This window comes from Stegodyphus dumicola, chromosome 5 (genome assembly GCF_044657685.1).
Source record: "Stegodyphus dumicola isolate Sdum_Otavi_A_Nest chromosome 5, ASM4465768v1".
NCBI lineage: Eukaryota > Metazoa > Arthropoda > Arachnida > Araneae > Eresidae > Stegodyphus > Stegodyphus dumicola.
In genome coordinates, this window is record NC_140772.1 from 92,472,466 (window position 1) to 92,496,966 (window position 24,501).

Sequence of the window (24,501 nt, forward strand, 5' to 3'; positions counted from 1 at the left end):
AATGCAACTTTGGGAATAGTAAAGAATGTCGATGACAAGAAATGATGGCAATTTAGTTGAAAATAAAAGAAATGAAATTAGATATTCATGAGTGTAAAGCAAAATGCTTAGGCTATGTGGCAAATGAAAGAGGCAAAACTCAGCATAACTTTGGGTAATATTGAAGAATGTTGGCAACAAGAAATAATGCCAAATCGGATGAAGAGGAGATAAATGAAGTTAGGAATTCCTTGGTATATAGCAAAATACATAGAATATGTCGCAAATATTTGCAAGAAAAAGTGAGTACAATGGGTAAACTAAATGAATTTATATTAGTTGAAACTAGAAGGTACATTTATTTAATTCAAATAAGTGTGAAGCAAAGTAATCTTTATTCAGATCCTTGAATTCCAAGGATAATAAGATTCTGACAACTAAAATTCTAAAATGTTTTTCGAATGAACAACGCTATTTTCTTTATATATTGTAGGCATCTTCCATTTACTTGCTTTACTACTCGTCTTTTAATCTTTTTCTTTAGTCTGTAAATTATGCACTCTCAACAACCTTTTATATTCTTAAATTTGTAAGCTTACATACTTTTACTTTTAACTTAAGCCTGATTAAACGAGGTGTTTAAAAATAATTACAAGATGATATAAACTCTTCGTCCGGTTCTATAATTATTTAGGTAATTAGTAACCTTATACGGCACTTAAGATTTTAGATTAATGTTGTGTAAAAGGAAATTTCAAATTAATATATTTGCTTTTCCCTATTAAGCAACATTTAGAAGCAAATAGACCAAAAAGACATAGTTTGAAAGGTTTCAGATTTTAATGGTCGCCGAAAAGGGGTTATTAAGATTTTTTACGCTTTCGCCGAGCTCGCAGTCTACCAGTCTACTGTTACACTCACTTCTGCATTACCACTTTTTTGTGTCTTTTTAGCGTAATATTAAGTATGGTTTCCTTCTCACTACCGCCATGTACAATTCAGCAGCAAAATCAGAAACAAATTTAAAACCAGCATAACAGCGTATTTTTAGAATTTCCGACGTGCTGTTAAGTGTCGGCATACATGATTTTTATTTCTTGCCATCTTTTCTCTGTTCATCATATCAGTGTACAGTTTTCTTAGTTAGAAGGGTTACAAAACATTTTTTATTAGTAACGTTTGATGTATTAACTTCATTTATTAAATAGCATGTTCTTCGCACCGAAGAATTCATACATTGAATGGCTAACTTATTTGTTTTGTTTCTTAAATTTGGATTACAGGCTTGCAAAGATCACTAATCGGATTTAATTCACATTAAATAATATAATTCCTACAATGCTAAACATTATGTTCTGGAGCATACACATAGTAGTTACATAAAATACTTATTAACGTTCAATATATAATGATTTAATGAAATCGGATTATAAATTCTTAAAGTTTAAATTTGTTAATCCTTTATCGCAGTAAGGCTATTCTAATGAGTTGGTAGACAATTCTATATTCAGTGCTAATGGAACAAAAATAAATTAAGCTAAATACGTAAACCTCTTGAGTTAGGTATCTATTTCCATTAGGTATCTTTACATCTGAAAAAAAAAATAACGATAAGGATTATAATTAAATATTGTCTCTCTGGATGCTTTTAACTATACATTAGCTTCTTGCATTCCTTCTAAAGATCATTAATGCTATTCCAAAGCTAATTAATAATACGGTTTAAAGATTTATCTGAAATTTCATTAGTGCATTAAAACAGTTAATATCATTATAAAAATACAAATGGACGCATATGCTGCTATTCGCTGGATTTTAAATTTGTGTTTCCTTTATGCAAATGAAATTATTTAAAAAAATCACGCTTAGTTTAAAGATGAGAAAAGGCAAAACATCCGAAAAAGCTCAGAATTTGACGATTGCCCAAAAGATTTTGTTAAGGTTTTTTAATCGCTCGCTGAGCTCGCAGTAAATCAGTCTACTATTGCACTCACTCCTGCTAATCAATTTCTCTTTAATTTTATTGATAAGCATCATTTTCTTCTCACTATGATTATATCTCACTATCATCAATTCAACTATACTTGTTGAATTGGCAATCGCCATACCCAATTCAACAAAAAAATTACGACTAATTTTAAAAGCAACATAGAAGCATATATTTAAAAAGCAACGCAGTTTTAAGCGTTGACATAAAATTTTCTATTTTTTTAGTCTTTTCTCAGTTCAGCATATAAATGTTCAGTTTTCTTAGAAAGATGGCTTGCAAAACCTTACTTTAAGTTTCTATTACTAACGTTTTGTGTGTTATGTTTATTTATTAAATATCTTGTTCTTCTCACTTACGCTAGATAAAATTCCATTCAACAGAAAAACCGCAAATTATTTAACAACAGCATATCTTTAGAAATTCCAATAGACAGTCTCGCGCGTTGAAATTAAAAATGTATTATTCCTTACAGTACTGCTCGCTTTCAGACTGTTGATTCTTTTAATCAAAAAAAAATTAAGGTTTTCAAAATATGAAACATAAATTCCAAAATTCAAAATTCGGATTTCCAACTGCCCCACATGTTCTAGTGGAGGAATACGATACTCTGCACACACACTCAGAAACGGATAGTTCTACATCTCTCGTTCTGCTGAGCCGATTGGCGAAATTTAATTTGCGGTTTTCGTGTCTTGAAAGGGCGACATAGGATTTATATTAGATTTATATATAGTATTGTAAACATATGTAATTTGACATAAAATCGAACTGAAGCGGCGTAAGGACTTTTAAAAATATACTCAAATTATGCCTAAATATTATATATTGTAAAATTTGATGAGAAACTTACCGAGAAATTTAAAAATTTACCTTGGTGCAATTTTTTCTGGAAAATCTTAAATTCTAATATCCTACTTTGCTTTGTCTCTTCTTACTGTACTTGAGCGTGGAAGAAAAGAAAAAAAAAAAAAAAAAAAAGTTGCGTCCCTCCCTTTTTCATAACTTTAACAAAAAGCGTAAGCCACATTTGCTGTTAATATCATTTATAACACATGTGTCAAATTGCAAATCAAGCCAATGTATAAATCTATGTACATCTTCGAAAATTTTGTATAAAAATGTTTAATTTTTTGCTGGTGTGCCAAGAAATAGATGCAGTTTATGAAGGTGGTAATAATTTAAGGTTTGGTTTTATTTGATTACGGTAAATCCTAGAGGGTTATCTGGCTAAAGGGAGCGATGCCTTCGTGGAAGTCTTTCTAAGGGAAACCTGTTCTATACATGTTACACATAGAACAAACACGAAAACGACCTTACAGCTAGCCCGTTAGTGGAATTCGAACCTCGGACCGAACTACCAGTGTTCAGGAACTTAACTACTTGGGCATTGGCGGACCTGGTAAAAATTTAATAGGTTATAATAAAAAGGTTTTCGAAAAATTATTAAAAAATACAAATTTAAAAAATAGATCAAGAACATCTGCAAATTCAGATTAAATCTAAATTTCGAAGAGTGAGAAAGGAAATTAAGTAAGTTTAATAAAGAAATATATATTAATAAATATATACCAAATTCAATGATCTTTGAGGAGCTAAAATTTTCAGTTCTTATTCTTTAAAAACCGTTTTTGCGATTTTTCCGGAAATTCGCAGTTTGGCATTACCTGAGTCATAGAGTTGCAATATGGAAAATAATAGGTATGTCATTTAGAAAAAAGTGTGATTTTGTGTCTGAATGCGTATGCTCAAACAAAGCTATATGTAAATCTAGCATATATCCTGGTCTCGCTTTCGAGAAATAAAAAACCTAACTTCAGTTCCGTCAATTCATTCCCAACGAAAAAAGAAAACCCCATTTCATTTCGGCCCAGTAGAACGGGAGATATGGAGCTGCTTCTTTTTTTACTTCCTTGTACGAAGTAAAGGAAGTGTTGTAATCGCGGATAATTTCGTGTATCATAATGCAACGAATATATCCATTTTGACCACTATCGAATGCAATTTAACAATGTTTTTGCCTGACGCCTATAGGTAAAAACAGACTAAAGGACTCTTTTTCCACAGACGAATTATAAAACTGATTTACAATGGATTCAGATGATATTTTTTTCATAGCACCTGTTCGGACATACGTACGTATATATGTATGTATCTCGCATAACAAGTAGCCTCAGAACGTTCAATTTTGTATATAGGACTGAGCGCCGCTTGAGATTACAACTGACTTGACTTTGTTGTAAAAGTCTTACAGTGTTAATAGTCATCTTGGCAGAAGGGAATATTTCATCCGTGTAAAAATATAAATATAAATATTACATGGGCATACAAAGCCTGTGTATAATCATAGGTATGTTGATTACAAACATTGTTTTGTACAAGTTACATGTGACAGTTACATAAAATCATGACAGTTATGTGTACATTTAAACATTATCTGAATTCATATTTACAATACTTTTAGTGAGATAATAAAAGTAAACTTGTAATTTATTTACACATTGACTGTATTTTCAATATCATTTAAACTGTTTTACAATATTATTTTTATCAAGTACATACAAATTGGATAGTAATATTCTTACATTACAATAGTTTTGCTCTTACAGTCATGTTACTATTCACCCCCACTGCAAGGGCTGGCTGGTATCCCTCCACTGGACCTTCTAGTGGAGAAAGAATCACTATTAGTAAGGACATTGCGCCTGGAAAAGCTCTGTAGCAAAAGACATTCTAACACACAGACTATGAGAAGCGCAAGTCGATTATGCTTGGACACCCTGCAGATAAAGAATTATCGCACACAATACACATACAATACCCCCCGCCAAAACGAGAAAGCATTGGCTATTTATACAGATGGCTCAAAGACGGAGAAAGGCACAGGCTGCGCTTACTGCTTACTCCAAGAAGGAGAAGAGGTTAAAACTTGGGAAAGACGACTAGTAGATTTGCAATTTCCTTCTTGGCTGAGATGAGCCCCCACCAAAAGTATTTATATACATATATATATATATATATATACTATACTCTGTACTCGGCTCGGTGAGGTCACTTTTATTCTTATATGCTCGTAAATTGTGCATGTTTTGCTTTAAAAATGATTGAATTATGTTGTTGATATCATCCGCTTAAGGTTTTTATGCCTTTAGTTAATTTGCATGCAATAGTTGTAGAATTATCAACAATTTAAGAATTGTTTAAGTGTGGCTAAGTCTATTTTTTTTCTTTTTTTACCATAGCGGCTATACTTGTTTATATTTGGAATATAGCAGAATAGTGAATTAAGTCAGTTTCTGCATCTTCAGTGTCTTTTTGCCGTATGGGACCAAAAGTAAACTTTCAGTTTTGTGCACCGAAAGATCTGCCTTCGTGGACGCTGGCCGAATTACTTGTTTTTGCGTACAAACTCTAATTTAATTATAAGAATAATTTTTTAAAAAATTTAGCTGTATTTGTTGTTCTGTATTTTTCTATATTTTTCATTTTTAATAAAGATATTTTGAGGTTTTTTTGTATTTTTGCCTTACCGCGAAGTTAGAACTTAAATAAATCTGACATGTATCTCTAATGAAATTCGAGTAAGTTTAAATGAAATGCAGCAAAAAATAAAGAAATAAATAAATAAATAAAATAAAATAAAATAAAATAAAAATAAAAAAATAAAAATTAAAAAAAAAAAAAAAGTGTGTAATTTAATATCTCGTACGAGGAAGTCATGAGGTGTGCACATCAAAATTTTTTTACAAAGGTGTACAGGCAGATTCTTTATTATTTTAATTTCTTTAAAAATATAAGAGGGTGATAATATTTGGTGGCAACAAATTGAAAAGTGATTCGTCGTTTATATTGGACAAAGCAATATCCTGTTTCGAGAATAATAACTCATTCAGGCCAACACAGATTTTGGCAAAAAAATAGTAATTTTTTCGGGATCCATTAACGTGTTTGTGTTTTCAACGGATAAATAAATATATCTGGAACTTTTAAACAAATATAAAGGCTGAATCCTACCTTATGAAGATTATTTTTAATAAAAAAAATAAGAATACTTAAAACGTATTATTTAGGATACGTTTCTTAGTTATATGTCAAATATCCAATCATTACTCAATATTCATATATTACTAGCATCTAAAAAGAAACAATTTGTTTCAAAATGTTCTAATCCTTATTAATTTTACTGCTTTTAAGTTAATACACTTAAAACATTTATTTATTAATCTTAATTTTTTAATTTACATTTACTGTCTTGTTACACGTTTTGGTAATAATATTTTGTAACCATAGTATGCATGCCTTCGGAATTAATTCAATGCTTCACAATCAAGCTGTATTCGCTAATACTGTTTAACTCCCATACCCGGTAGAATAATTTTCCTAGGCAGCTTATATTGTATTTGTATCCATAATGCAGATAAATTAAATACAACTGCTTATTTTCGAGGAATATTTGTTAATACTTCACCGAATTTTAACTGATATTTCTGCGGACTTCATAATCATTCATGCAAGCAAAATATGAGTATCTCTGGATTAGAGTGTCATTTCAGAATTAAACTCCTCGATCTGTTCTTTATCGTCAATACCAGTCTTTCATAATACAGTGGAAACTTTCATTCAACGCACTATGGCTTGATTAAATATTCTAACTATTTTAATATCTGAGTACTTTCCGCATACAATAATCTTAAATAATTACTTAATTCAGTCACGTGAAACCCTACGATGTGTAAAAATAGATGTAGGAGTGATCAAAATGCTTCAATAAAGCCGAAGTGTATAATGGAAATTTTATTTTTATAAATTGCATTACGCCAACCGGAAAAGTTTTATTCTCTAGCTATCAATACTAAACAAACAATGGAATCTACGGTGTATTGAACTCGACGTTCTTAGTTTCCTTAAAGGTTTAACCTAATCTGCATTAATTGAAGGAAGAAAAAAGTGAAAAAGTACTCGTTAAATAAATTTTATACCTGCAGACGTAAGAAATTTCTGCTTTTAGTCTGTTCTTCTCTTTATGACCTACAATTGCTGTCAAAAGTCGTCAAAGGCTGCGAGTGGGAACTTGTGTTTGCCATCTCTTTTCAAGCTGAACATATGTTAGTTATCGAAGGAAAATATGAACATTATTTGTGGTTCATTCTTAAGTATGAACTTTCTGACTTGTTTATTACTTCTTATGTTACACACCTGACAAAAATATTGTTTTGAAAGCATTCTTTGGAACGTTTGCTTGCAAACATGGTCTAGCCCTTTCTGAAGGGGTTAGACTTCTTTTCTTGGAAAAATCTCTGGAACTTATTGCTTATCTCTTGGCTCAAGGGAAGCGTGAATAACAAAGTCTGGCTAGAGCAATATTTTTATTTTCTACGTGAACCAGTTGCTAACTTTTCCTGTGGTTTGTAGAGTGAAAAACCGATGTTTAAAAAAATATCGCAATGAGATATCGAAGATGTTTTTATCCAAATCTGGAAAGGAAGACAAAGGTCTGCCGGATTTCAAGCCTTAGGGTTGCTTTGCGAAAGAATGAGAAAATATCAGCTATAATATTTGTGTCCAACGTATCCCAACGTATCTCGCTTTCTTACTCTGTCTGGTTTTGGAGATCTGCTTTGTTAACTAGCTAAATAAGTAAGGAAATAAGCTATTTCTATTCATGTATGCATCTCGTGTATTTCTGGTGCCTTTCTGTTTCCTTTACTGCCTCTTTTTCTGTTATCAAAAATTTATTAAATCTGCAAAGCTGAAATGTCTATATTTGTATCGACCTATAAATTTATACTTTTAAATTAAGGTGGGAAAATATACTGTTGCGTTTTTTTTTTTTTTTTTTCTGACACCAGTTGTTACGTTGTTTTCTTCTTTCACGTTCGTACGAGATCCGTGAGGATTAGGAGTGAATAATGACAATACTACTTGATGAAGTATCGAAACTCACTTTATTGGCCAGTATTGTCAGGACAGCTCCAAAACACGTTTTTACATTCGTCGATGATCTACTATAAACACGCTGACACGATCACCGACACAGTCATTAGGTTATCAGGGTATCACGGTGTAGACAGCTTCACGGCAAAGCACAATAGTACAGCTCCCGACTCTGCTTGGTCGTTCTCGGAACTCTACGTGCTCTCGAGACTCTCCACGCTACAACTCGCGATGCACTCGACGACAAACAGAGCACAGCTCCCGACTCTTCGGTTCAGTCGTTCCCGGAGCTCAACACGCTCTCTCGACGATGCACTAACCGCGATACACTACGAGACTCTTTCGGTGCACTCTGCACTCGCTGCCCGGCTGTCAACTCTAACGACTCCTCAGGGATTGACTCGCTAGACGGAGACACCAACTCGATACTACCTAACTCTCCGCGTACCAGCAGGGTTTATATAGCTTTCGGCTTGTGTTCGAGAACATTTTCCGCAAAACCGATAAAGGCCCGTTCCCACTGGGGTTTATCTGAGCTAACGAACACAACTAACGTAGTCGACCCATCCCCAAAACCAGTTTTTCCCCATAGAGCAGCAAGTTGAAAAATCTGAACTGCAGGCACAGCGGAGCTAGTCGACACAGGGAACTGACACCGTTAGCTGAGCTAAACCCCAGTGGGAACGGCGCTTTAGAATTCGTTCCAGAAGGTTCTCCATTCATCCATGGCATATCTACAATTTTGTCGCCAAATGGCTTATTTCTCGCCAAATGTGGCAACCCCGCTTTCCCTTGCCATTTTATGGCAACCCTAAAACTGCTTTGCGGGGAAGCTATCTTACCACGCCTGGACATTTCTTAACAATACTATAAATTTGTACTTTTAAATTAAGGTTTTGGAAGGAAATGTGAATAATTGCTCAAATTTTGAAAACAAATAACCTACGTTAGAGGTCATCTTTTGCTTGTAAGTGAGCAGTTATGCAAGGAACTTACTCTGTAAATATAATTTTAATTATCTCTCTATAAGCAACTGAATGAAAAGGTATAAGGAACATAAGTAGATTTATCTGAAAATTTATGAAGATGTTAGTAAGATTTTTAAAACACTTTTGAAATTAAAATGAATAAATTTTATATCCAAAATAAATGTTTTCTGAACACAAGGAGTAAATCTGAAATTTTGTTCTGAATATTAAGCTTAAATAATAAATACGATTCTTCTTATGATTATAAAACAAATTCTAGTTTAACTGTCAATTATTAGCGATTCAGTTGGGGATGAATTTCATGTCATAATGTATGAATATGAATTCGCTAATTTCTATCATCGTGTTAATTGTCTTATTCAAATGCGTTTTTAAGTTAAACTGATTTTAATTGCTAATTTCGCAATTTTAGCTAATATATTTTTGCAATGAAAAAATATTTTTAGGAGAATTTATTGAAAATTCCAAGATATGGTTGGGGATATATTTCTATTATATCAGGTGATCTTTTGAGATTCTTAAAATTATTTTTATAATGAATGGCAATTTATTATGAATCTTTTGGTGATGATAAAATGAAAGAAGGAGCTGTAGGCGTCCCCTCATAAGTTTGGTTTTAAAATAGTGGATGATAGAAATTATGGTATGGAGAATAAATTTAAAAAAAAAATTAAATCCAGTTGATAATCATGATATCGTTAATAATAATTCGTATTCAAATGTATAGAACATAATTAATTTGAATTATAAATTGAGCTAATTAGAAAAATTAAGTAATTGTTTATCAGTTTGTTGAATTTTACGGAAGAAACTTCTGACATATTAAAGCCCTAGTAGAAGCGATTAAAGAAGAAAATTCTGACACAAATCAAATAAATGAAAGCACATCAGAATTAAAAATTAAATTAGAAGATAAATATTTGCATATTAAAATGTTATAGATGCAAATGAGAGAAGAATAGAAAATGTTGAAGATCCGATAAAAGATCAAGGTACTACAACCAAAACATCTGTTTGCGTTTCAGTTATAAAATTAAATTCAGTAAAAATAACTGAAAAAAGATCAAAATTCGTTGAAGCTTGTATACAGCCTTATTTAGTATACAGCCTTACTTGAAAATTGAAGTATTAGACTGGAAGCCTGAATTATAGTCCTAAATGAATGGGTGTTACTTGGAGCGAGGTGTTGTGTAGAGAAATTAAGTGAGTTAATTAATCAACGTCTTATTCAAAATTAATTTATTCGTATTCCGAATTATGCTACACAAAGCGTATTTTATTTAATCTATGTGTTATTTTTATTTTTTTTTTCATTAACTGGGCTTTGTAACTTAAGATTCAACTCTGTATCACTCATTTTTCTGAACTCGCTGAGCAACAGACAATGGAAATGGGCTAAATTTTTACGTTATGTCGTGATTTAAAAACATTTAATTTGATTTTATATATTTCAAACTTATACTGTCAGAAGCAGAAAATTTGTTCTTTAATTTAAAAATACTTTCATTGAGATAACTATAATACTAATTCAGAATTCAAACAACAAAAATCAGCGTTAATTTACAAAATTTTCACAGGACTAGTTTCGATGGTTTTACCGAACCATCATCTTCAGCTGCAAAACCGCAAATGAACAAGATAGGAAATAATGTTTAGATAAGATAAGAAAGCCTGGACAAGAATAAGCAAGTGGCGCCATCTGTTGGCGAAACCAGAACTAAAACATAATTTCACTAAAAGCCGAAGGCAAATTTGGATTGGAATTAGGATCGTTAACTAGAACAGAAAGATTTTTATGAATGTGAAATGCCTCTAGAAAATCCAGTTCTCCAATAGAAGATGTTTTTTGAATAATTTTGGCAGCAGAAAAATTGAAAGTGTGATTTTCGGACCAACAATGTTGAGCAACAGAAGACTTCTGTGTTTCCTTTTTTCTAACATATGCCTCATGTTCTTTGACGCGAAATTTTAAGGCTCTCTTAGTTTGGCCAATGTAAATTAAACCGCACTGGTCTATAACTATAATAGTTTTTTGAGTTATGCTCATTTAATTAGCTAAATGTTGTTATCTTGTTAGCTTTTCTGAAAAGAGGGGAACGTAGTTTTCGTGACATTTTGGTGGTGATTTCTGTACTTTTCTTTATGTAACGACCGGGCTTGTCAGGCCCGAGGTCTGAATCGTGTGTAAGTTGGCATGTGATTTATTTTCAACAAAATAAAAACTACCAGTTAGACTAGCAAGGGGGATCAACTTTTGTTTTCTCTTGCATTTTTAGATGTACTAAGTAGAATTTATCTTTTATGAAAGAAGCAATTTAGAAATTAGTACATATATTTTTATTATCGAAAACAAATATTTTTTTTTAATTTTGTAATTAAAGAAGTTTAATTGAGTTTTGAAAGAAAATATCATTAGTTTAGTGCCATCGATTCGTACTTCGAATTCTTTGTGAATATGATAGTATTTGCGTCTTTTGGTAACACAGATATAACGGGAGAGTTATAGAAAAAACTAGACTAAAATATAAAGAGAAAACAGGATTATAGTTGAAACCGGTGTCCACCGATAACATCGCGGCAAAAACATCGCGGACGAAAACGTCGCGGAGAAACCAACGCAAGGCGAAAACGTCGTGCTACAAAACATCGTGTGAGAAAACATCGCAAACAGAAAACATCGCAGTCCTAAAACATCGTGGTACAAAATATCGTAGTCGAAAATAAAGCGGTTCAAAAACTTCGCAGTTTAAAAACATCGTCTTCGAAAATATCGTGGTAAAAAATAAAGTATCTACAAATCATCTCATGACGATAACATCGCAGACATGCGTTTTTCATACATGCTTTTCGCAAACATGCTTTTATAACTGTAAATGAAAATTCCCATAATGATTTGTGAGCGCAAGATGCAAAGAAGGATAATTTTTACTTTCACATTTTTTATTAATTAATAAATTTTTGCTGAAAAAGTAATAAGGAAACTTAAGCATAGAAAAGTAAATAGAACTTATAGCTTATACTTTTCATGAAAAATTACCAGTAAAAACTTTTTTTAAAAATGATTTATTAATGGCCTTCGTTAGTTAACTATGTCGGTTTAAAATTGTATTAATTGCTATAAGTTGCATTAATTTGCTATGCTTAGGTTTCCTTCTTACTTTTTCAGCAAAAATTTATTAGTTAATAAAAAAATGTGAAAGTAAAAATTATCCTTTTTCCCATCTTGCGTTCACAAATCATTATGGGAATATCCATTTACAGTTATTAAAGCATGTTTGCGAAAAGCATGTATGAAAAAAGCATGTCTGCGATGTTATCGTCATGCGATGATTTGTAGATACTTTATTTTTTACCACGATATTTTCGAAGACGATGTTTTTAAATTGCGAAGTTTTTGAATCGCTTTATTTTCGACGACGATGTTTTGTACCACGATGTTTTAGGACTGCGATGTTTTCTCTTTGCGATGTTTTCTCCCACGATGTTTTGTAGCACGACGTTTTCGCTTTGCGTTGTTTTCTCCGCGACGTTTTCGTCCGCGATGTTTTTGAGGCGATGTTTTTGGCTGTAACCTTGAAACCTGTACTCATTTTAAAGACTGTTACCAAAAAGAAGAAATATGTTGAATAGAGATATATTTATACTAATACAGATGGTTAAATTTAGGTATATTTATTAATTTGTAATGAAATAGTAAGGATTTCAGTACCTTCTTCGTCTGGGGTATTCTGAGGAAATATGCGATGCTGTTTATAAGGCATTAAAACATTACATCATTTCTGCCTATTGATCCATTATACTTATGTGGCCTGGTGTTTCAAAATATGCTTTAGATGAGGACTTAAAGTTAGATTTGCGAATCAAGTCAATGTTTCGAAGGCAGTCTTTGAGTTCTCTGTATCTTTACCTAGAGAAAAGGATTCGTACGCTATTAATTTATGTTAGAATATGCTCTATGTATTCTATTCAAATGACATCTACTAATTACTGTACTTAACTAAATCCTTTCAGTAGGTACTTATCAAAACATCAAAAATAATAGTTTAATTAAAGTTTCTCAGTATTAAGAGAATATGATTTCTAACTTCGTCATCATACATGGTGGGCATATGGCCCTAAACATGCAGTATTACATTTCATTGATTTAAATTAGTAAAACATCTGCCGAAAATTAATTGTCAGAGATATTCTAGTGATCAGGTAAAGACGTTTTTGTTAATGCTTAAGGCCATCCAGACTTGTATTAGGCATCGGAAACTCACAACAATAGAAGATATTCTTTATCCTAATGAATAGAAAGACTGAGTAGTTCAAACTCTTTCTTTGGATGAGGCATTTTAGAGCAACAATATCCACAAGTCTTTTCTGCTAAAATGGAGATTAAAATAAGTTTCTCCTAATTTCGGGCAAACTCAATCTTTCTTGAATACAATGGAAATTTACGAAATCATTTACATATACGGCATTATAATGACTAGGTATTTTTTGCAGGGTTTGGGGTAAAATTTTGAAATGGCCAGCTTCAATGGTAAAGGGATTTCGCACAGCCAAATATTACGGTACGATATTTAGTTATTATAACCAAACCACGTTCAAGAATCGAGATATATACAGAAAATTAAAAACATTCTATGATGAGCGAAATGAATGTGATGCCTGAAATACCTAAAACTACAAAAAAAAATTACTCTTTTTTTTGTATTGTTTTATTCTATGTTTTTCTTGTTTCTCTGGGTTATAAATAGATGTAGGAAATAAGTTTTGTCCATTTATATTTTCATTAGTTTTATGCATGGTGAATAAATCAAAACTCTTTTATTCCTTAGCTTCTAAGCTATGTAAGGTCTTTTTATATCACAGCAGTATAATAAATAAATGTATTTAAAGCTGTATAAGCTTTTTTAAGTTTTGTTTTAAATCTTAAGTCTGTATAATTCAACATCGAATACAGGTTTTTTCCTTTTCAGAAAATAAATTACTTTTTAGAGCTTTATGTCATGCATTAATCTAAAATTTGTTACATTTAGGTGAATTATTCCAAGTGAAGGACGCTTTGTAGATTTCGTTTTATGTGACTGCATTTGAAAGGACTCGATTTAAATTTACGAAAATGAATGTACTCATTATATTAATCAGAAATTTAGAAATGCTTTAAGTGTGAAATAAGAAGGAATAAAAGCATCGACTTAATAAACTGATATGAATTCAGATAATGCCCACTGAAATGTTCTTAGAAAACTATAATCACTTGATTTATTAAAAGTTAGATGCACCACTTTCTGTCATTAATGCTTTTCATCTCAAAAAGAGAGACTATTTAGTGTATTTGTATCTACATTTTCTTTTTATTTATTTATTTATTTATATATGAAAAAAAGAAATTAGATTTTTTCTTTTATTTCTAATTTAACAGTCTATTAATTAGGAATAGGAACATCATTCAGATTTCTTAAGTCAAAATATCTTAACAAATAGGACTAGGAAACCATGAGGTAGCAAAATTCTTAAATTATTTATTTAATTTTTTAATCTTATGCAACAATTCATTTGTTTTGGCAAGATGATTTTGACTAAACTGAATTCTCTACTTAGTATTTATACGGTATCTCTCGATTTAAAGAATATATATGCGAATAAGTTGTACATCATTATAAAAATGATTTTAGTTAAATAACACTGAAGAATTAATTTTAATTTTAGTTAAAATCTTTTAATAATTTGCGAAGGAAAAACAGTAATAAGCTCCATAAAGAATAATTTAGCTTAGAAACTCATATACGTTTGAAAGTAGTCAGTAATATATTTTCAGTCAGAATGTTATTTTCTTTGTTTTCAACATATTTTGCATATTGTTCTCAATTCTTTGGCAACTAACACAGAAAATAAGCCTAAAAAAGCGGCATGGATGAAAGGCAAAAGTTTGAAGCAGTTAAGACAAGTGCGTCTCATTAAATTATATTTCTTTAAATAAGACACATTTTGAAACGCTGAATTTTATAAAATGTCAACGCTTATTAGTAACGTAAAAGTGTATTTCAACAGAACAAAATATAAAAAAAAAATAAGTCTTTGAATGTATCTCAACAGAGATAGTAACGTTATTGAAAGGAAATAAGTATTTCTTTGTACAAAAATACTGAAACTGCATTACGAGACATTCCATTCTGATTTAAATCTGCGGGTTGCGAACTCAGTTATTTTTTTGTCTTTGTACTCACTAAATCTAACTTCAACAAAACGTTTCCAGTAACTACGTTAAAATTTTTGTTTACAAATCCGAAACTTCCCGTTAATGGGGAAATCTTACGTTCAAGAAAAGAAACGGCTGCAGAGCATTTTATGTATTAATATAAGGAATGAACATGCAATATAAAAGCAATGTTTTTAGAAACAAAGTTGCTTAATCGACAAAAATTGAATCTTATATACTTTTCTACAGTTGAAATCTAGGAATTAATATTAGGTTAAGAATTTATTTCAGTGTTATAACTCTCTTTACATCTTTCTTCCAAGAATTTGTATACATATGCCTCATAAAATTATTAATTATAATGTTTAAAATTTAATTTTATCAAATTAAGTATTATTCCCGATTAAGAATATTTTTATATTCGTTTTAAAATGTCACGAAGCACAATATTTTACGTAAAATAAATTAAAAGTAAATTAATACGCTTACTGTCATTGTTACTTCGTAGAGAATGACACTCATGTGAAATAAAAATTAAAAATCTTATGTGGACACCACATGGCTTCCTTGTATGGTTTATTAAAATATACGCAATTTTGCTGCAAACGTATATCCTCGAATTTCATTAGAGACCCATCGCTCATTTAATTTATTCAGGCAAAGAAAAAATACATAAAAACTCAAAACAACTTAATTAAAAATTGTAAAATACAGAAAACAGCAAATAAATTACAACAGTTGAAAAAACAATTTTTACAATTAAAATTAGAGTTTCTACTCAAAAACACGCAATTCGGCCAGCGGGCAAGAACGCAGATCTATCGGTGCACAAAACTGAATTTAATTTTTCGTTCCACTATGCAAAAGAACACTAAAGTTGGTGCAGAAACTCACTTAATTCACTATTCTACTAAAGAGTTGCAAATGTAAAAAAAATGCTGCTCCATTAATATTAGCAGCATTTAAACTACTTTTAAATTGTTAATAACTTTAAAACTATTGCGTGCATAATAATGAAAAGATAACCCTGAGATAAAAAACAGACTTCAATGACATTTAGAGCAAAAAATGCACAATATTCAACGTATAAGAATAAAGAAACTAAGCTCAGCGAGCCAGGTAAGAGAGTAAGTATATATATATATATATATACGATTGGTGCAACCGATTTCATCCAAAAACGGAGGTACCCAACTACACGTTAGAACAGTCCCATAAAGACAATTTCAATTGTTTTGAGTTATGCGAGACACATATATACGTGCGTACGTACGGATGTGAAGAAAAAAATATTTTTTAAATCCATTTTACAATCCTTCTTGGCAGAAACAATCCTGTCCGTACGTACACATGTCAGGCAAAAACATCGTTCAAATGGTTTCAGCTGTTGAAAAGTACATTTTTGTTAAAAACTGACATCCGAACGTTTTCGCGATTACCCTAATTCCTTTCCTTTACTCTAATTCCTTTACTCGTACAAGGAAATAAAAATGATAATTTAGATTGCCATAGATATTGATTAAAAGTGTGGTTTTCGAAGTTTTTCAGACTTAGACGTCAATTCTTAGAAAGCGGAAACGTTTTACAAAATTAGAAGAAACGAGAACCATATAATATTGAAATCAATGGACAGAGGAAAAACAAAAATTTTCGAAATATCATCTGTCGAGGGAAACTGTCGTGAAAGGCAAAAAGCTAGTACACTGGTGTGCAAAAATTAAGCACGAGACGGGTTTTTCAATATAACTTTGTACAAAAGCTTATCAGGTCCTGTGTTCCTCCTTACTTGCTTTGGGAACATTAACTGTACTGACTCGGAACAGAGAGCTTACTAAAGCTATGTTCAATAAATTTGGGAAGTAGACAATACACACAAGAAGGGTATACGAAACCCTTTATTTTTCTCTCTTTACAATGATTTCCGGAACTTCGGAATACAGATACCAACCACTTGTGGTCTGAACGTAAGAATATAAAAAAATATTAAATAAAAATCTAACTAAACTAACTTTGGATTAATAAACAAGTGCCTAACTCCAAGATTGGCCGTATATTAATAAAAAGCCGTATGTAGTACAGAGAACTGCTAACACTACGATACGTTTGAAATTATCAAGAGGATTAAACCTTTGGCCTTGAAGGCAACCAGCAACCTAGTAAAACTACTATGGCAAGCGGCCTGCATCTAATAGCTCCTTCCTCTCTCTTGCTTGGCAAAAAGCCGCAACTTAAGTACTTAGCGTTAGCAAGACAGATTTGCATATATAAGTTAAAAGCTTTTAATTCTGGCCGGAAGTAGAAAATAAGAAATGATAGTAAAGATTTAAAACAAAATAAACGTTAGTAAAACTTAGGATCCTTACATACTTCCCGCCAGAGTTAATTAGTTTGAAACTGAGGTCTAAAACGACCTTGTTGAAAACTTTTAGCTCTAGAATCTAACGAGAGGCCAATCTTTTACAAACATTTCTCACTAGAAACTAGAAATTTAAAAAAGTCGTTTTTACATTATCAACTCCTTGGACAAGATTTTTCATCTGTACTGCATCTATACACAGGAGTTCTTAGTTGAAATCTGGTTCCTTCCAGAGATCTGGAAGGAAAACTAGTTTAATGAAATGTTACACAATTAAATGGCAAGTAACATGAATACTTATATTTTTCTTAACATTCTTATTTCATTCATGACGTTATTGAATTATCTCCCCGTGCTCTCTGACATGTGTTGTAAAGGAAAGCACCAAACACGAACGTGTCTATGTACAAGTGTTCAACACTACCGCCTGCAATCAAAACACTAACGTGTTAAATTTCAACATAACAAGACCTCAGAACACACCTTATATTCATCTCTAAACCCTGTGGTACTATTCTGAATAGTGGCTAACTCTGAAGTGTAGCGTCAGAGAGCCTAACTACATTCATTCAACCTTTAACACATATTTAAAATAATTTGCTCTTTTTACAGTCACACGAATAAGTTAAAATTTTTGGCATTACTTTCACTTTTAACATATCACAGTATTTCTTTACTTTTAAAATAACAGTTCACATTTTATATAAGGACATATTAACATGCCGTTAATTTTACGCATTTTAAAACATACATTAGTAGTACATTGTTAACTTCTATTCTTTTCCAAGCAAGTGCTTCAATTCTTCTACATTGAAATATTACATTTCAAAAGTCTTTCAGACTAAAACTTCTTTCTTGCCAGAATCTTTTAAATAAATTTTTATACAATAACATTTACAATATTATTAATGTACCTTTCTCAAAGATTATCAATGCTTTTACAATATTCAAGTATTTACACACTCCTATTATACATTAATTTTAGTTTTACTCGCGAGTAATTGAAAAACATAATACTAAAATAGGTAATAACTCATTTCTCGCCTTTTTGGCGATAAAGGTAGACCTCACATGAGGTAAAACGTCTTGAATTCTGCCACTTGCAGTAAGAATGAAAAATTAACTTAAGGTTTCAAAGTAACTTAAAGTTTTACTTATCTTTGTGATATTCGGACATCCTTTTTTCTGCCCAGTCCTGGAAGGTAGCGAAGACTACGGTTTGGTTTATCTTCCTTCTTGTGCGGGTTCGCCCTTCAGTTCCTTCTTCCATGAGCTTTCTTTTCCTTCCAGTTTGGTCACCCTTGAAGACCTTCTTTTTAGCCTCTGCCTGTGGTCTCGGTCGTTTGATGGCTGCTGGTCTTGGCGGAACCGGGACAACTCTCTCTCGTTCCTGCTTGGATCTCGTTGCTGGCTGTTCAAATTTTCCTTGTTTCTTTGCCTCCGCAGCTGCTGTTCCTTCATCAATTCGTCGACATTTGCTGCGTAGACTCCTATCCGATGGGTAGATCTTCCGTTTGGGAGCCGGGTTATAGTTGCAGTCATTTCTCCTCGCTCTCTTTGCATTCGTCGTACTTCTCCCTTCTTCATTTTGGGGGTGGTCGTGCTCTCTCTTTTCTGGTCTGTGGAACGGCTTCTTTTTCTTGTTACCTTCAATTTTCCAACGGGGAAACTTTCTTTTCAATTGCTCCTGCCTCCTAATGGCTTGTGATTGTCGTTGTTCCACCTCTGGAGCTTGTGCCTGCAGTGCCTGCCGTGCCGGATCCTGCAAAAGATCTTTAAATATTGGCATTTTATTACGATTATGGAATGGTTCTATCTCGTCAATGTTTGCGGAGCATGTTTCACCATTCCTGGCTTTTAACACCACTACAGCCTGAGTTACATTTTCTATGACTTATTGTCCTTCAAATCGTGGAAAAAACTTGGCAGTTTTATCTTCTGGTGCTGAAGAAAGTGAATGCTTAATTTTTAACACTTCATCTCATATTTTATAAGTTACTCCCCGTCGTTTCATATCATAATAAAGCTTCTGTTTTCTCTGTGCTACTTCGGTGTTCTTTTTTGCTTCTTTAATTAATTTTTCTATATCACCCATTTTAAATTCTGGGGCTCTTTGTTGAACATAAAATAATTTATCTAACGGCGTTATAATCTTTCTGCCTAAAAATAACTCAGCAGGAGTTTTGCCCGTCGTATCATGTTTTGCGGTCCTAAGGGCAAAAGCTAATTCATTGACATAGTTATCCCAGCTTTTATGAAAATTTTTAACATAACTACGGATAATTTTCACTATATTTCTATTGACCCGTTCCGCTATATTTGATGGCGGCCGATACGGGACCATTTTTAAATGACGTATGCCCAGTTTTTGGCACATGTCTTCAAATATATTACTTAAAAATTGAGGACCATTATTCGATATAACTTTTAGGGGCGCCCCGTATTTTAAAATATATTTATTTAAAATAGAATAAGTAACTAATTTCGCGGAGGCTCGTTTTAAGGAAGCAATTTCGGTCCACTTACTAAAATAATCAACCACAACAAGGAGATACCGACTTTTATTTAACTGACTTTTTGGGAAATGCCCAATAAATCGATGCTAATTATTTCATTTGGAAATTCGGATTTAATGCTATTTAGAAACCCGGCCGGGCGGAAAGTAATATAATTAACTGCTTGACATGTTGGGCAGGACTGGACATACGCCCTTGTTAACTTTTGTAGTTCAGGAAAATAAACTGCCTCGCGTACGCGTTGGATGGTTTTTCGAATACCAGCATGAGAAGCTAATGGGGAGTCGTGTAACTCCTGAAGTATATTTAATCTAAGACTAGCTGGGATAACAGGTCGAAATTCGTTGTTGGAATTCGTAGTTTTTGTATAAAATAATAGACCATCTATTAGTTCGTAATGGGCCGCCCTATTTCTTATCGTCACAATATCTTGGTGGCTAAAATTTTCAGGATCCTTTAAATACTCACAAATGTTTTTAAATTCAGGATCCTTACCCAGTTCGGTTATTACAGTTTCTCGGGAATGTATCGTACATGCTGTGAGCATTGCCACCTTTACAGTATTACCTTCTTCATCTATTTTTATTCTGGACAGGGCATCTGCTACGATATTTTCCTTTCCGGGGGTGTGCTTGATTACCAGATTATATTCTTGTAACTTGAGTGCCCATCTTATTAACCTTGGGGATAAGTTTTCCTTGAGTACAATCTAGTTACCGCCGCATGATCAGAATACACTGTTATTGGCGTCCTTCCAAAATAGACTCGGAACTTTTGCACTGCTAGCAGAACTGCAAGTGCCTCTCTCTCAGTCTCGGAATAATTTTTTTGTTTGATTTAAAGTTCGAATAAAAAATGCCACGTGCTGCTGATTTTGCGAAAGTACCGCTCCTACCGCATTATTCGAAGCATCCGCTGAAATTTCTAAATTTTCATCATTTTCAGGAAATTTCAAAACAGGGGCTTGCTTTCGAAAGCACTATTGGCTTCGGCCGTCCACGAGAATCTTGCCTATTTCCTTTTTAGTTTTAACTATGGTTCAGCAATAGCTGCAAAATCTTTTATAAAGGACCTATAATATGAACAAAGTCCTAGAAAAGAAGAGAACTTCTTCGCCGTATTTGGCGGCGGATACTTTTGCACAGCGATTATTTTTTATTCGTCTGTCTCGATTCCTTTCTGAGATATTTCGTAACCTAAGTATTTTAATTCAGGGGCTGCAAATTTGCACTTTTCGACATTAACTTTTAGACCGGCCTCATTTAATAATGAAAACACCTGTCTTAAATCCTGTACATGTTGGTCCAGATTATCACTAGGAATAATGATATCGTCTAAATAGATAAATGTGGACTTTCCAAGAACAGGCCTTAGCACAATGTCCATACATCCCTGAAATGTTGCCGGTGCCCCTGAAAGGCCAAACGGCATACGCAGGAATGCATAAGTGCCAGACTTGGTTATAAAAGCAGTCTTAGGCACATCTTCTGGTCTAACCCCTATTTGAAAATAACCAGTCGTTAAGTCTAAAGTAGTCATATATTTGGTAGAAGTTATGTTCCTTAGAATTTCTTCGATAATAGGTAACGGATATACCGGATATTTAGTCATAGAGTTTAATTTACGATAGTCAATTGCAAAACGCCACCTTTTCGGATGTGTTACCGGATAGTCATTATTTTTCTTACATAACACAACCGGGCTAGCATAACTACTTGAGATGGGCGTTATGATCATTTTACGTAGCATATCTCGATTGTGCCACTCTATAATCTTTTCTTTATTCTTATCATATCGGTATAGTTTGTGGCGAAATGGCAGTGAATCTCCGGTGTCGATACCATGGTTAGTAACTTGAGTAAATCCGGGAATATCACTAAATAACTAAGCAAATTCACTTGTCGAATCTTTTGTTGCTCTTCCTTAGGCAGGTGGTCAAGGTTTAACATTGGTGGTTCTGTTTTTTCTTCTCGAACTGGTTTCATCGTCAGCTTAAGGGACGCTTCGTTAAAATCCAGCGTTGTTTCTGCCTCTGAAAGAAAATCTATCCTTAAAATGGCATGTGCTTGCAAATTCTTTACGATAAAAAACATAATCTTTACTTTCTCGTCCTTGATACGAATGTATAACGGTAATTTACCTATGCACTTGCATCTTTCTCCCTGCGCAGATAACACTGTCGTATTATCCGAATTATATATGCGGTATTTACGGCAATACATCCTAAAAAAATCTTCTGCTACACAGGAACACTGCGCGCCTGTATCCAGGAGTGCGGTGGCTAGGATGTTGTTCACCAACACTTCTATCTTTGGAAGAGTCAAATTTTTCACCATCACTATTTAACTTGAAGGAAGAGGGGTTTTCTTGGCCTTCGGATTTCCGCACCCTCCCGTCAGCAGAAATCCGTTTTAGTTTAAATCTTGTTTCTTCGTTTTCATGCCTTCCTTCTTTTTCCGCTGGCTTTCAGACTTTTTTTTCTGGCTTACTATTGAACTGTCGACGTTCGCCCGTTGTTTTTGGATACTCGGGTTTCCTTGCCCACTGATTCGCTTTGCTTCCGTAGCCGTGTTCTTGACTTTGCTTACAGGTAAGAAAATAAATGTTTTTCACATGTAAAATTTTGATATCATTATTTAGCGTCTGTTTCCTCTGGTTCTGATATTAAATTAGATTCTCTTTAATTAGTTCTAATTTCTTTAATTAGATGTTGCCTTCCTTAGGTCACATATCTCATTTCGTATTCCTATGTATTTACGGGTTATTGCGAACACAGCGCTATATTTGTTAACCATTCACGAATTTAAAATAAAATATTTTATTACATTTTAGCGCTCTTACCTTATTAGCACAGCCCCAACATTTTATTACACCATTGAGAACAGCTTTCTTACTAAAATTCTTAACCCTTACTTGAAATATGATAATTTTCCGTTACCATGGTAAACAAGGCGAATTATACCCATTCCGAAATCGAACAAGCCTCCTGCGTCATCTATAGAGTATTGTCCGATAAGACTGAATCTACAATAAGCAAGATTTTCGAAGCCTAAATTCTATCAAGAAAACTCTCTCACCCAAGAAAAGAATCTGACAATTCCGCATCAATTTAGTTTTCACCGCTGCCTTTTCACTACACATAAGCTCTGCCTAGTAGATAAACACAATTTTGAGCAACTTTAAACAAAATGTTTTTAAACAAAATGTTTACAGCGGTACTCTTCCTGAATACAGCCAAAGCTTTAGAAAGGGTCTAGCTGGACGGCCTCATTCGCGAATTCCTGACTCTTGGTTTCCCAGTAGACATCTCGAGCATCATTAAATACTACTTGACATATAAAAACTTCGTTGTTCTTTCTCAAGACATATTCCTCCCACTGAGCTATCCTAACCGTTGTACTCCAGGAATCGCTTCTGGAACATTCAGTTTTCAATCTGTATGTAAACGACATTCCACCGAAAGCCAATACCATACTATCACTTTACGCTGATGACACTGTTATGCTCTCACACAACGATTTTCTTCGTTCAACATTACAAGCATTAGAAAAGCATATCCAATCACTTGAGACCTGATTAAGATGGAAAGTGGAAATCAACGTAGACAAATCTACAGTTGTTCTCTTCAGAAGGAAGCAAGAAGATTGATAAAAATATGTTTCCTGCTTGCCCTGTGCTAGGGGTGTCACCTATCTCTGGGTAATCCTATAAAAAAAATATCATATGGTTCCCACACATAAAATCTATTATCTAGAGTTTCCGGTCCGCAAAGCTAAACCTTTCCCCTTAATTATCCGGAACGTCATTTTATATCCAGACAGCAAGTTACGCATTTACAAAACCATATTGCATTCCATGCTCAGTTACGCCTGCACTCTTTGAGTATACTCTTTCAAAACCAACCGGAAACAACTTCAGATTCTGAAGAAATGTGTATCCTCAGACAAATAAACCTGCTACGCGCGGTTTGTAAGGAACAATATAATTCACGAAGAATTTGTCATAGAACCATTTCGTGCCTACTTCCATCATCTAGCACACAATTTCCACTTAAATATTAGGAAATCAAATAACAACATCATTCCTACCCTGTTAAAAATGACCCGTAGAAACCCATAATTTTTACGGGGTATTGGTCTACGAGTACCCGTACAGCTCTGCGGGTACCCGTAGGCCAAATCCTCGGAAAAACCCACAGACAGATACCCGTACAACTATGCGGGTACCCGTAGACCAAATCCCCGTAAAAATCCATAAAAAGAGACCCATGCAGTTGTACGGGTACCCGTAGGCCAAATCCCCGTAAAAACCCATAAACAGAAAACCGTACGGGAACCCATAAGCCAAATACCCGTAAAAAACCTATGAACAGAAACCCGTAAAACTGTAAGGATACAAGTAGGCCAAATCTCTGTAGAACTGTTGGCACCATAAACGAAATCCCAGTAAAAACCCATAGACAGAAATTAGAACTTTATGCATATCCATAGGCCAAACCTCCATTTAAAAATGGATATTCCGTAGATCTATGCCTCGTAAAAACCAGTAGA